Here is a 13,249-nt window from a genome sequence, read left to right on the forward strand (position 1 = left end):
TTTTCTCCACACCCTCTCCAGCATTTATTGTTTGTAGATTTTTTGATGATGGCCATTCTGACTGGTGTGAGATGATATCTCATTGTAGTTTTGATTTGTATTTCTCTAATGATTAATGATGTTGAGCATTCTTTCATGTGTTTGCTGGCGATCTGTTTATCTTCTTTGGAGAAATGTCTATTTAGGTCTTCTGCCCATTTTTGGATTGGTTTGTTTGTCTTTGTGATATTTCATTACCACTTTTTAAATCACATTAATTGGGCTTCCCTGGTGGCGCAGTGGTTAAGAATTGCCTGCCAATGCAGGGAACATGGGTTCGAGCCCTGGTCTGGGAAGATCCCACATGCTGCGAAGCAACTAAGCCCATGCTCCACAACTACTAAGCCTGTGCTCTAGAACCGGTGAGCCACAGCTACTGAAGCCTGTGCGCCTAGAGCCCATGCTCCGCAATAAGAGAAGCCCTCGCAATGAGAAGCCCGCACACTGCAACGAAGACCCAACTCAGCCAGAAATAAAATAAATTTATTTAAAAAAATAATAAATTACATTAATTTTTATTTTTTATTGGAGTAACACAGATATACAATGTTGTGTTGTTTGTGGGTATAGAGAATCTTTTTCCTTTAAACATTTACATATATCTATGCCTGTTTGGCTTCTTTTCCCATATAGGTTATTAGAGTTGATAGCTCTTCCTTGGTATACATAAGACCTTGCTCCATATCTTTTTTTAAAATTTATTTATTTTATTTATTTATTTTTGGCTGCATTGGGTCTTTGTTGCTGTGCTCAGGCTTTCTCTAGTTGCGGCGAGTGGGGGTACTCTTCGTTGCAGTGTGCGGGCTTCTCATTGCTATGGCTTCTCTTGTTGCGGAGCATGGGCTCTAGGTGTGTGGGCTTCAGTAGTGGTGGTGTGTGAGCTCAGTAGTTGTGGCTCACAGGCTTTAGAGTGCAGGCTCAGTAGTTGTGGTGCACAGGCTTAGTTGCTCTGCAGCATGTGGGATCTTCCCAGACCAGGGCTTGAACCCGTGTCCCCTGCGTTGGATTCTTAACCACTGTGCCACCAGGAAAGCCCTCCATATCTTTTTTTTTTTTTTTTTTTCGGTACGCGGGCCTCTCACTGTTGTGGCCTCTCCCATTGGGGAGCACAGGCTCCGGGCGCGCAGGCTCAGTGGCCGTGGCTCATGGGCCTAGCCGCTCCGCGGCATGTGGGATCTTCCCTGGACCGGGGCATGAACCCGTGTCCCCTGCATCGGCAGGCGGACTCTCAGCCGCTGCACCACCGGGGAAGCCCCATATCTTTTTTATATGAAATAATTTGAATTTATTAATCCCATCCTCCTAATTAATCCCTGACCCCTTCTGTCCACTTTGGTAACCATATATTTTCTTTTTAAATCCCTGAGTGTGTTTATATTTTCTCAGTTATTTCAATGGTGTTTATTTTTAGATTCCATTTATAAGTGATATCATGATATTTATCTTTCTGATTCTGACTTACTTTATATAATATGATTACCTCTAGGTTTATCTATGTTCCAGCAAATGGCATTATCTCATTCTTTTACATGGCGGAACGATACCATTGTGTACATGTATCACATCTTTTTTATCTGTTCATCTGTCCGTGGACATTTTGTATGTCTCCACATGTTTGGTATTGTAAATGGTGTTGCAGTGCATGCTTGGGTGCATGTGTCTTTTTGATTTCCAGTATTCTCTGCATATAGTCTTAGAGGCAGCACTGCCAGATCATATGGTAGCACTATTTTTACTTTTTAAACGCAGTTCCATAATGTTCTCTGTAGTGACTGTTACCATTTACATCCCACCATCACCATAAAAGGCTTTCCTTTTCTCCATACCCTCTACACCATTGATTCATTGTCAGTTTTTGATAATGGTTATTTACACCGGTGCCAGTGATCCCTCGTGTAGTTTTGATTTGCATGTCTCTGCTAATTGCTATGTAGAGCATGTTCTGATGGGCTGTTTTGATTCATAATCAGTGTTGAGTAGAATTTACCTGTCGAAATTGCCTTCTGGAAAGAGTGCCATGTCTTCAATTATTTTCGAACTTTTAGGCCTGGATCTTTTAGGAGGGCAAGTATCATTTAGAGCCCAGCAGTCGCTGTGAATATTAAGTGCCCATAAGCAGTCATTTTGAGGTTGCTTTTGAGGGAAACGGCCACAAGGCAGCAGAATTTCTGGGGCCCAACTCTGGTTGCCCTTGCAACCAGAGCCTTAGCAGAAACCCTGTTTGTGGCTTGTAAATTGGAGAGGAATGTGCCAGAACAAACACCCAAATCTTGTGTCTCATTACCAATTCTTTAATTTGATTAATCTTTACTTTTTATTGGAGTAACAATGATATACACTGTTGTGTACGTTGCAGGTTGACAGAATCATTTTCATTTATACATATACGTATATCAATGTATGTTCGGCTTCTTTTCCCATATAGGTTATTAGAGAATGTTGATGACCCTTACTTGGTATACATAGATCCTTGTAGAATATCTGTTTTATATGTAATAGTTTGTATTTGTTAATCCCGTCCTCCTAATTTATCCCTTGTCCCCTTCTGTCCCCTTTGGTAACCATATGTTTGCTTTTTAAGTCCCTGAGTCTGTTTATGTTTTCTAAATTATTTCAGTGATATGTATTTTTAGATTCCAACTATAAGTGGTATCATATAATGTGTCTTTCTGATTCTGACTGACTTCACTTAGTATGATTATCTCTAGTTTTCTCTATGTTCCTGCAAAAGGTATTATTTCACTCTTTTACATGGCAGAGTCATATACCATTGTGTACATGTATCATGTCTTTTTTATCTGTGCATGTGTCCATGGACATTTTGTATGTCTCCACATCTTGGGTATTGTAACTGGTGCTGCAGTGCACTCTTGCGTGCACGTGTCTTTTGGAATTCCGTTTCTTTCTGTGTATATTCTTAGGGGTAGCAATACTGGATCATATGGTAGATTTTTTTTTTTTACATTTTAAAGGCACTTCCATAATGTTCTCTACAGTGGCTGTTACCGTTTACATCCCACCAGCACCATAAAATGATTTCCTATTCTCCATGACCTCTCCACCATTTATTCATTGGAAAGTTTGGTGATGGTGTTTTAGACCAGTGGAAGCAGAGCCCTCGTTGTAGTTTTGATTTGCATGTGTCTGCTAACTGCTATGTTGAGCATATTTTCATGGGCTTTTTTTCTTCAAAAACAGTGTGAGGGCTTCCCTGGTGGTGCAGTGGTTGAGAGTCCGCCTGCCGATGCAGGGGACACGGGTTCATGCCCCGGTCCGGGAAGATCCCACATGCCGTGGAGCGGCTGGGCCCGTAAGCCATGGCCACTGAGCCTGCGCGTCCAGAGCCTGTGCTCCGCAACGGGAGAGGCCACAACAGTGAGAGGCCCACGTACCGCAAAAGAAAAAAAACAGTGTGAGTAGAATTTACCTTTTGAAATTGCCTTTTTGATAGTCTGCCCTGTTTTCAATCATTTTGAACACTTACCCCTGGACATTTCTTAGGGAAGGTATCATTTAGAGCCCAGCAGTCCTTGTGAATATCATTACCCATAAACAATCTTTTTGAGGTTGCTTTTGTGGGAAACGGCCACAAATAGCAGGATTTCCTCAGGCCCAACTGTGTTTATCCCGGCAACCAGAGCCTTAGGAAAAATCCTCTTTGGCCCTTGTAAGTTAGAGTGGAATGTACCAGAACATACACCCAAATCGTCTCTCTCATTATCATTTTTAAATTAGATTAATTTTTATTTTATTTGGAGTAACATTGATATACAATGTTGTGTATTTTGTAGGAAAGAGAATCTTCTCTGTTATGCATGTACATATATCTATGCATCTTTTGCTTCTTTTCCCATGTAGGTTATTAGAGAGCATTGATAGCCCTTACTTTGTGTATATAGATACTTGTTGAATATCTGTTTTATATGAAATAGTTTGTATTTGTTAATCCCGTCATCCTAATTTATCCCTTGGCTTCTTTTTTTTTTTACGGTTTTCTTGGAAAGGTTTTTTACTGTATTTTTATTTAAGGTATGTATAACTCTAAATTATATAATTATAAATTTCACCTATTCTATTACATGGTTCTACCTATTTTGACAAATGTATATAGTTATGTAAAAACCACCACAATCAAGATATAGAACAATTGCATTATGCTAGGAAATTCTCCCATACTCACTTGTAGTCAGTCCCTCCCCCACTTCTTAGCCACTGATCTATTTTCTGTCCCTATAGTCTTATCTTTACAAGAATATTATATAAATGGAGTCATACAGTATGCATCCTTTTGAGCCTGGCTTCTTTCACTTAGGATACTATGTTAGAGAATCATTGTGTGCCCTTTGGTAACCATATGTTTGGTTTTTTTTTTTTTTTATTCAAGACCCATTTATTTTCTAGTTCTGCCACAGGGAGACACCCTCCTTGAAAAGGCGTTAAATCCTTCCGTTCACTTTAACACCTTGTGCTGAAAACACGTGTTCCAAGTTTTCAACTATGAGATCCACATTCTTAAAGCACTAATGCTTAAACCTCATCTAGATTTCTCCCCTTGGATGGGGGGAGATGACCCAAACACAGCAAAGAACAGCTCAGAACTGTGAGCCCTGCTCGCCCAGAAGACTTTGCAGCTCCCCTGACCACCCGGCTGGAGCCAGGATTAGGGCCTTGAGACGAGGAGCACCTGCTGGGCTGCCGCCACTGGCACCAGCCCCCTAACTCCTGTCCTCTTCACTGGCTTGCTGTCACCTCTAGTTTCCCTGGAGCTTGGGGATTCCAGACGGTCTCTGCTCACACTTCTGCATCACACCTGCTGCCTCAGCACTGCTGATCCACACCAAGGGGGAAAAGCACACAGAACTGCTTTTCAGCACACCAATGTTCCACATAAAAGTTATTTTATAAGCCTGCAGGTTCTTTTTCATCAGAGGACATTCCCAAGGCCATGACTTCCCCCAGCTCCCCACTGCCCTTGCCGGCAGACTGGGCATGCTTGGTCACGGTGCTGAGTCGGGCACACACCCCGGCTCCACTCAGGCGCACTCTCCTGGAGAACTGAGGGCAGTGCCCTGGGCTCATCAGCAGGATCTGTCCTGAAGCCAGTCCGAGAGTGACAAGAGCCACACCTGCAGGTCTGTTCCACTGACCAGCCGCACAGGACCGAGCTGGGACCACGGACCTTGGTCTGGATTGTGTTGACTGGTCATTCTTGCCTAGGTTCACAGACCAACAGCCAGTGTCCTTCCTTTCCTGCTCATCACTGCACCAGCGGCTCACTCCTACCTGCTGCCGTCACACGCCTGGCAACCTCGTGTTCCGGGGCCAGCCAAGAACTGAGACCCCAGCAGGCCCCTAGTTCCCAGCAGGCAAATTCCCCACTAAACTACTGCTGCCTAGCCGTGTTCTCGAGGCTTCAGAGCCGGGAAAGTGCGGAGAGCGTAGCAAGCCGCGGCGCCCCCATCCCCGGACCTGCGATGCACCGCGCAGGCGCCGGAACCTCGTCGCACCGCACTCCCCGCCCCAACACAAGCGACATCAGCGCCCACCTGTCCCGGGGACCTGGGCGCACCTCCGGCCACCGCGACCCTGGACGGAGACGCGGGCGCAGCGCTCGGTCGGCGGCGGGCGCTGGGGCGGGCGCTGGGGCCGGCGGGGATCCCGGCTCTGGCCCCGGCCCCAAGGCTTTGCGGACCCGCCAAGCCCACCTCCGTCCCCGCCGCCCGGGAAGCTATATGTAACTTTTTAATACCATTTTCTAGTAAAAGGAACCAGAGCTCTTCGAAGAAATGGCTGACACTAGGACTGAGACAGTAAATATATGAGCCAGGCCAATCTTGAATCTTGTATCAGAAAAGAATTACCAAGAAAACAAATCCACAGGATGAAATGATGTCAAAGGAAAACAATGGAAAGAGCTCTCAATAGCCAAAGTGGGAATGAACTTAGCAACCAAATCTGGATTGCTGGATAATAACACAAAGTTTAAAAAATAAAAATAAAAAAACTATCCATAGGTGTCCATGTTGGTAAAAATAAGTAACTGCATAGGGTTTTTTATGAATGGGGTTGAATAGAAATCTCCTATGTAGAAGAATTCCAAATAATTGATGTAGACACTCAGCCATCCACGGAGTGTGGAGGTGGAGCTAACTCCTGCCTCCATAGGTGCTGGTTCCCAGTGTGACTTCCTCCTAAGGAAGACACACAGTATGGAAATGGGAAAAAAATTAACTTCATTGTGGGGAAATCTGACAAGCACTACCTCAGGCAGGTAACCAAAGTTAATATTAACAGTGATAAGTTGCCTTGAGAGCCTGTTCCCTTGATATAAAGTGATGAGAAATCACTTTACCTCTGTGATCTGCTTACTCAAAACCCATAACTCAAGCCTAATCATGAGAAAAACACCAAGTAAATCCCAGCGCAGGACAGTCTACAAAATACCTGACCAGACCTCCTTACCAATGTCAGTGTCATAGAAACAAGGAGAGTCTGAGAAACTGTGAAAGCCCAGAAGGGCCTAAACAGACATGATGAGTAAATGTCACGTGATACCCTGGATGGCATCCCGGAAGACAAAAAGTTAGAATGAAGGAAACCTAAATGAAATATGGACTTCAGTTAATAATAAGGTATCGATATTTGTTCATTAATTGTGACAATTCTGTAGAAAACACTCTCTTGCAGTGTGATCTGGTCTCTCGCCAATCCTTTGTCCTGCTTTGGGGTGGCCCCATTCACAGGAACAGTCTCTCTCACTGCATCCAGGGCCTCCTGGAGCAACTCCAGGCTGATACCACTCAATGTCCATTTTACCAGAAAGGGTCTCTCCTTCCCATGAAAAGCCATGCTCTAAAATGCCTTTGGCTTGGGTCACATTCTCATTCTTGAACCCATCAGAGCACCAAGAGGATAGAACATAGGATTGGCTAGATGTGGATCAGAAGCCCATCTTCAATGTGGGTGGAATGTGGGGTCTGCCCTCTGGAAATGTTTGGATTGAAAGCGGGTAACAAGCAGTTCCCCCAAGGAAAGCTGAGCTGCTGGACTTGGCCATGAGAACAAATACCCCGTCGGGGAAAGCAGCTGCTTCTGTATCACTGACAGATCACTGCACAGCTGTGGAATCTGAAGCCCAAAGAAGGAAGGGGTTCAGTTAGGGTCAGGGGCTGCAGCCACCCATCCACGGCTCTTGCTGTCCTCCCTTGATGGCAAGAAGCTCTTCTACTTGCTAAAATAGCAACTTTGCTGTTGGTGGTAAACTCCAGGCTCTTGCTTTGGGCATCGGGTCCTCACATCAGAGACTGGCCCTGATTGCCCGTGTGCCTCAAAAGGCACACAGACTTCATTCACGTCCCTGGTGGTGGGAGCCCAGGAGTCACACCTGCCCCCTGGCCACATTAGTCACCCATTCCTGAAGAACAAAATTGCTAATGTTCCAGTCTCTTCTCTCTCCTTTACAAAGAGCTGAGACCAAATGCTGGGTGGTAAGTAAACTCTTGCTCAGTGAAGCAGTGGGAGCTTCAAGGGTTATTCCATGCCACACAATCCACAGTTGGCAAGCTTTCTGGAGGACACAGGGGCTGAGCCCTAAACTTACATGGCTCACTGAGACCATGTGGCCTCAGTGAGAAACTGCCCATTGGGAGGCCCAGTGGCCCTCATATCTTTGAGTCTTAACGAGTATGAGTGTCAAAGTTTATTACAACTGGAAAGCCAAATAATTTTAGGGTAATAGTCTGCTGTTTGGATGTTGTGACCAGGGCCACACTCCATGTTCGGAGGGTTATTACCTCTCTTGGCCGGCTACGAGGCTGTGAGGGAAGAGACACTTCTCTCAATCACATGCATGTAGGGAACGGAAACATCCAGGGGGATGTCTACGCTGCCCAGGTAGCTGTTCAGTTGCACAGCTGCATGGTCAGCTCAGTAATTGGCAACAAGAGCTTGACAGGGCCCAGGCTGGCCTGAGCTGGAGAACCACAGATGCCTGCCTGGATGCTCAGAGGTCAAGGGCTATCCTGTCTGAGACTTGATTTTCTACTGATGCCCACTCAGATGGGACAAAAGATTCATCAAGTCCCAGGAGGGCCTCAGTAGCCCTCAAAAAGGCAGCACCTGAGGGCCAGCCAGTCACTGCACCCAGTCCTGAATAAATCCACACATGTCTTCTGAGTGCCCTCACGTCAGAGCTGTGCTGGAACCTAGGTCTGCCCAGGCAGAGTGGGGCCAGCACCATCCTTTCCAGGCAGGAGGGAAGGCTGACAGAAACTGCTTGATTTCTGATGCCCTCCACAACCCTTGACTGAGGTTGAGTTGGATTCGAAACAGAGACAAGTACAGACATTCATTCTTCTCTCAGAGCCCAAGACTGGGGGGCAGAAACACAATGATACAGCTCACCTACCTGACTAATGTGTGACCTTGGGAGAATAATGTCCATCCTGGAAGCCTCAGAGAAGGAGAAGGGGGATGAGGGTGGGTTATGCTTAAACCTAAATCTAACCCTAACACCACAGCCTATAACCCTAAGCCCTAACCTATAACCCTAAACCTAACAACCCTAACCTTGGACTCTAGACCCTCGATCCTGATACCTAAACTCTAATCTCTGACCCTGACCCTTTAACCATCACCCTCTATCCTGATTCTCCAACTCTGACCATAATCCTAACCCTAACCCTGACCCCTAAGCCCTGACACTGACTCTGACCACAGACCTAAACCCTAGCAAAGTGGATACCGAGGGATGTCTCTATAATCTCTCAAATAAACCAAGGGAATAAATCTTTATCATCTTACATTTAGTAATAGTTTCTTAGATCTGACACGAAAGTACAAGCAATGAAAGAAAAAAATAGATACATAGGATTTCCTCAAAGTTAAAAACTTTATCATATCAAAAATGCTATCCAGAAAGTGAAGACAGCCCACAGAATGGAAGGAAATGTTTGCACATTTTATATCTAATAAAAGTCTATTTTTAGAATGTATCAAGAAACTTACCAGGGACTTCCCTCCTGGCACAGTTGTTAAGAATCTGCCTGCCAATGCAGCGGACACAGGTTCGAACCCTGGTCCGGGAAGATCCCGCATGCTGCAGAGCAACTAAACCCGCGTGCCACAACTACTGAAGCCCTCGCGCCTAGAGCCTGGGTTCCGCAGTAACAGAAGCCACCACAATGAGAAGCCCGCACACTGCAACGAAGAGTAGCCCCCGCTCACGGCAACTAGAGAGAGCTTGCGTGCAGCAACAAAGACCCAACACAAGCCAAAAGAACCTAATTAATTAATTAATTAACTTTTTAAAAAGAAACTTAACAACAAAAACACAAAGAACTCAATTTTTACAACGCACAAAGGACTTGACCTGACTCTTCTCCAGACAAGATATACAAATGGTCAGCAAGGACATGAAAAGATGTCAAACATCAGTAGTCATGATGGAAATGCAAATGAGTACCACGATGTAATACCCCTTCAAACACACTAGAATTGTTATTGTCAAGAAAAATAAAAAATAATGAATATTGGCAACAAGGTAGAGCAAATGGAATTTTTTTTTTTTTTTTTTTTTTGCTGTACGCGGGCCTCTCACTGTTGTGGCCTCTCCCGTTGCGGAGCACAGGCTCCGGACGCGTAGGCTCAGTGGCCATGGCTCACGGGCCTAGCCGCTCCACGGCACGTGGGATCTTCCCGGAACGGCGCACAAACCCGTGTCCCCTGCATCGGCAGGCGGACTCTCAACCACTGCGCCACCAGGGAAGCCCATTTTTTTTTTTGCAAATGGAAGTTTTAACCATTACTTGTGGAAATGTAAAATGGTGCAGGCTATATGTATAATATTTTGATATTTCCCCAAAAAGGTAAATGTACAGTACGATATGGTGCAACAATGTAACTCCTAGTTATAGACACCAAGGTATTGAAAACAAGGGTTCAAACAAAAACTTGCATATCCATGTTAAGGGAGTGGAATATGACACCCCATATATGCCTCTTTGGCATAAGGATTATTTTGAACCAATTAATTTAAAAAAACAGACACAGGAGAATCTCTGAAATTCGAGTAGAAGTTACCCTTTTGGGGAGGGAAATTTACATTTATAATGGAAATCTACATTTATAAAGGTGTCTCCCTCTCAGTACCAGGAATAGAAGGGTGACTATCTCAAGAAACTCTTATCAGTGGAGAAGGCCCGGACTTAAATCTGCATAACAACCATACTCTTTTTTTACTGTGCTTTGCCTGATAACCTCCTTTAACCGGGTTCCCCCCTCGCCTAACACCTTTCTTTTGCTTTTAGCGGAGGATGGCATTTGAGGAGCTGGCTTGGGCCATTTCAGGGACTTACTCAGTTTTCCTGGGTATCTCCCAAATTCACAGGATGTATGTACGTTATTAAGCTTCTGATTGTTTTTCTTTTGTTAATGTATCTTATAGGAGTGATCTCAACTAAGAACACAGAAGTATAGAAGTAAAATTATTTTTCCTCCCATACACATGCAATTAAATACTATTTAGCAATGGAAAGAAATGAACCATCACCCTATGCAAAGACATGGATGAATCTTACATGTATAATGCTAAGTGTGACAACCAAAAAAAAAAAAAAATTGCAGGAGACTGCAAACAGGAAAAGGGTTTATTTGGGATCTTAAGAATTGTGTTTGGGAGTGTCCACTGGAAAAAAAAAAAAGCACAACGTGAGAGTTGTGAGTTATGTTTTATTTGGGGGCAAAATGAGGACTATAGCCTGGGAGACAGCCTCTGAGATAGCCCTGAGGAACTGCTCTGAAGAGGTTGGGGTGGGGGTGGGGTCAGTATATATGTGATTTTGGTGAAGGGAGATACGTGCAATCAAGCACACATGTTGGCAGAAGATTGCAGCTGGTCGTGAGGCGGTTGCTGCTAGTCACAAGGAGCGGATGTCTCAGTTAATGATTTTAGTGCTTTTCTTTTTTTTTAATTAATTAGGCTGCATGGGGTCTTAGTTGCAGCACGTAGGATCTTTCATTTACAGCATGTGGGCTCTTCGTTGCAGCACACGGGCTTCTCTAGTTGCAGAGCAGGGGCTCGGTAATTGCGGCGCGTGGGCTTAGTTGCCCTGTAGCGTGTGGGGGTCTTAGTTCCCCGACCAGGGAATTGAACCCGTGTCCCTTGCATTGGAAGGTGGATTATTAACCACTGGACCACCAGGGAAGTCCCCTTCTCTCGATATGAGAAAATGCAAGAAATTGGGCTCATAAAATCTCCTGTCTGAAGACCTGTTCTGCGAGTTTTCCCAGAGCAGAGTGCCTCATTCCTGATCTCTACCCTGAACTCCTTTCAGGGTGTGTTTTGAGACTGAAGTGGCTGGTGACCTCATCCTTGCAGAGCCAGATGGCGAGTGACAATTTTTAGTTGGCAGGAGACACAGATTCAGGTAACCCTTAAAAAGTGTTCTAGGGAAGAGAAAGGGTCAGGGGCTTATAAAGACAAAAAGACACAAGGTTGTTAAAAGTTGCCTGGCAATAATTGTTATTGACTCTGGCGGGAGTAAGAAAATATTTGTCCTTAAGAAATCACGAGTCTTGGGGACTTCCCTGGTGGCGCAGTGGTTAAGAATCTGCCTGCCAATGCAGGGGACAAGGGTTCGAGCCCTGGTCCGGGAAGATCCCACATGCTGTGGAGCAACGAAGCCCGTGCGCCACAACTACTGAAGCCTACGCGCCTAGAGCCTGTGCTCCACAACAAGAGAAGCCACCACAATGAGAAGCCCGCGCACTGCGACCAAGAGTAGCCCCTGCTCGCGCAACTAGAGAAAGCCTGCACGCAGCAACGAAGACCCAACACAGCCAAAAATAAAAAATAATTAAAAATAAATAAATTTAAGAAAAAAGACATCATGAGGTTTTTTTTAGGATAAGGATTGTTGCAGCAAAACTAAAAATGAAGTTTTCCCTCTCCTAAGAACAAGGAAAATAAAGGGAACAGTGAACAGGCTAGAGAAGAAACATAACCTGGCCTGAAAGAGTTAATCCTAGTTTTATTTTAACTGTTACTAATCTGTAGTGTCTGTAGTTAGAATTGTCCTTCACAAAGCTAACCTGTCACCCCAATCCTTTGTAATTTACATTCTGCACCTGGTATTTGCTCCCCCTGTAACCTCTTGTAGCAAATCACCCCTTGTAGTTGTTTGCATTTCAGAAAGGAGGTCGCAGACCGATAACCCGGGCTGGGGGATGCAGTTACCGGGTTGCTTGACTCCAGCGGTGACTGTTTTGAAATAATGCAAGAAGAATGTATGACCTTCACCATTTTGATCCTTGTCACTTACTTCGGACTGCGAACTCCCCTATAAGAATCCCTGTAATTCCCCAGGAAGGTTGGTGGGATGGGGCACAGTTCTTGAGGCACTAGCCTACTGTCTTCCCTTTGCCTGGCAAAGAAAATTAAGCCTCGCTACTTCCTAACTTCCAAACCTCTGTCTCCATATTTTTATTTGGCATCGGTGCACAGGGAGCCAAGATTTTTGCAACAGGCTTGGGATTTAATCCTTGTGGAGGTAGATGGCAAGTGCCAATTTTTAGTTGGCGGGTTTACTGTTACCATTTTACTCTAGCCTTTGTGTAAAATTGAAAAGTCTGAAAAGAACCAATGTTTTAGAAGAAGCAGTGTCACTTGTAAACATCCTGCCACCTAACAGGACAGCCTCTTCTTCTCCACCCATGACTTGATAAAACAGGAAGCTCTCAACACAGGCCTGAAGAAGGTGGATTTCACAAGTCACTGTGAATTAAAACTGTTCTAATGCAATGGAGCTACTAAATACATATGCTTGTTCTTAAGAAAAATTATAAAACTAACAAATCCTTTACTCCAGATATAAAAAATAAAATCTATTAATCACTACTGTAATTTGATTCCAGAAAAATAGCCAACTGAAGCAAAAAAAAGCACAGGCTGCCCATAGCACGGTCTACAATGTAGGGCGGGGTGGGGGCGGGGCGTAGGTCCACGCCCACCGCGCGGGCGGGGGAGAATTCTCAGAAATCTCGCGATTTTGAGGCTGTGGAGTAACGTCTCCGAGGTCGCGTGGGCGGGGAGGCAGGGTAAGGGGCGGGGACAATGCGGGACGCTCCCCGGTGGGGCAGAGACAGCCTCCTTCTGGGTGACGCAAAGGCGGGCCGCGCTGTGCTCAGAACTGTCGTGAAAGGGGGCGGGGCG

The 13,249-nt window shown here is 45.0% G+C and overlaps 1 long non-coding RNA gene across 1 annotated transcript; it reads left to right on the plus strand.

Annotated features, from left to right (window-relative positions):
* Positions 1 to 3,312: 3,312 nt before the first annotated feature.
* LOC137203516 (uncharacterized) lies at positions 3,313 to 12,940 on the plus strand. The gene is made up of 2 exons (XR_010933159.1): positions 3,313 to 3,451; positions 4,424 to 12,940. It is a non-coding gene; the product is annotated as an uncharacterized lncRNA (long non-coding RNA).
* Positions 12,941 to 13,249: the final 309 nt, after the last annotated feature.

The sequence above is a fragment of the Pseudorca crassidens genome, chromosome 12, assembly GCF_039906515.1.
Source record: "Pseudorca crassidens isolate mPseCra1 chromosome 12, mPseCra1.hap1, whole genome shotgun sequence".
Taxonomy (NCBI): Eukaryota; Metazoa; Chordata; class Mammalia; order Artiodactyla; family Delphinidae; genus Pseudorca; species Pseudorca crassidens.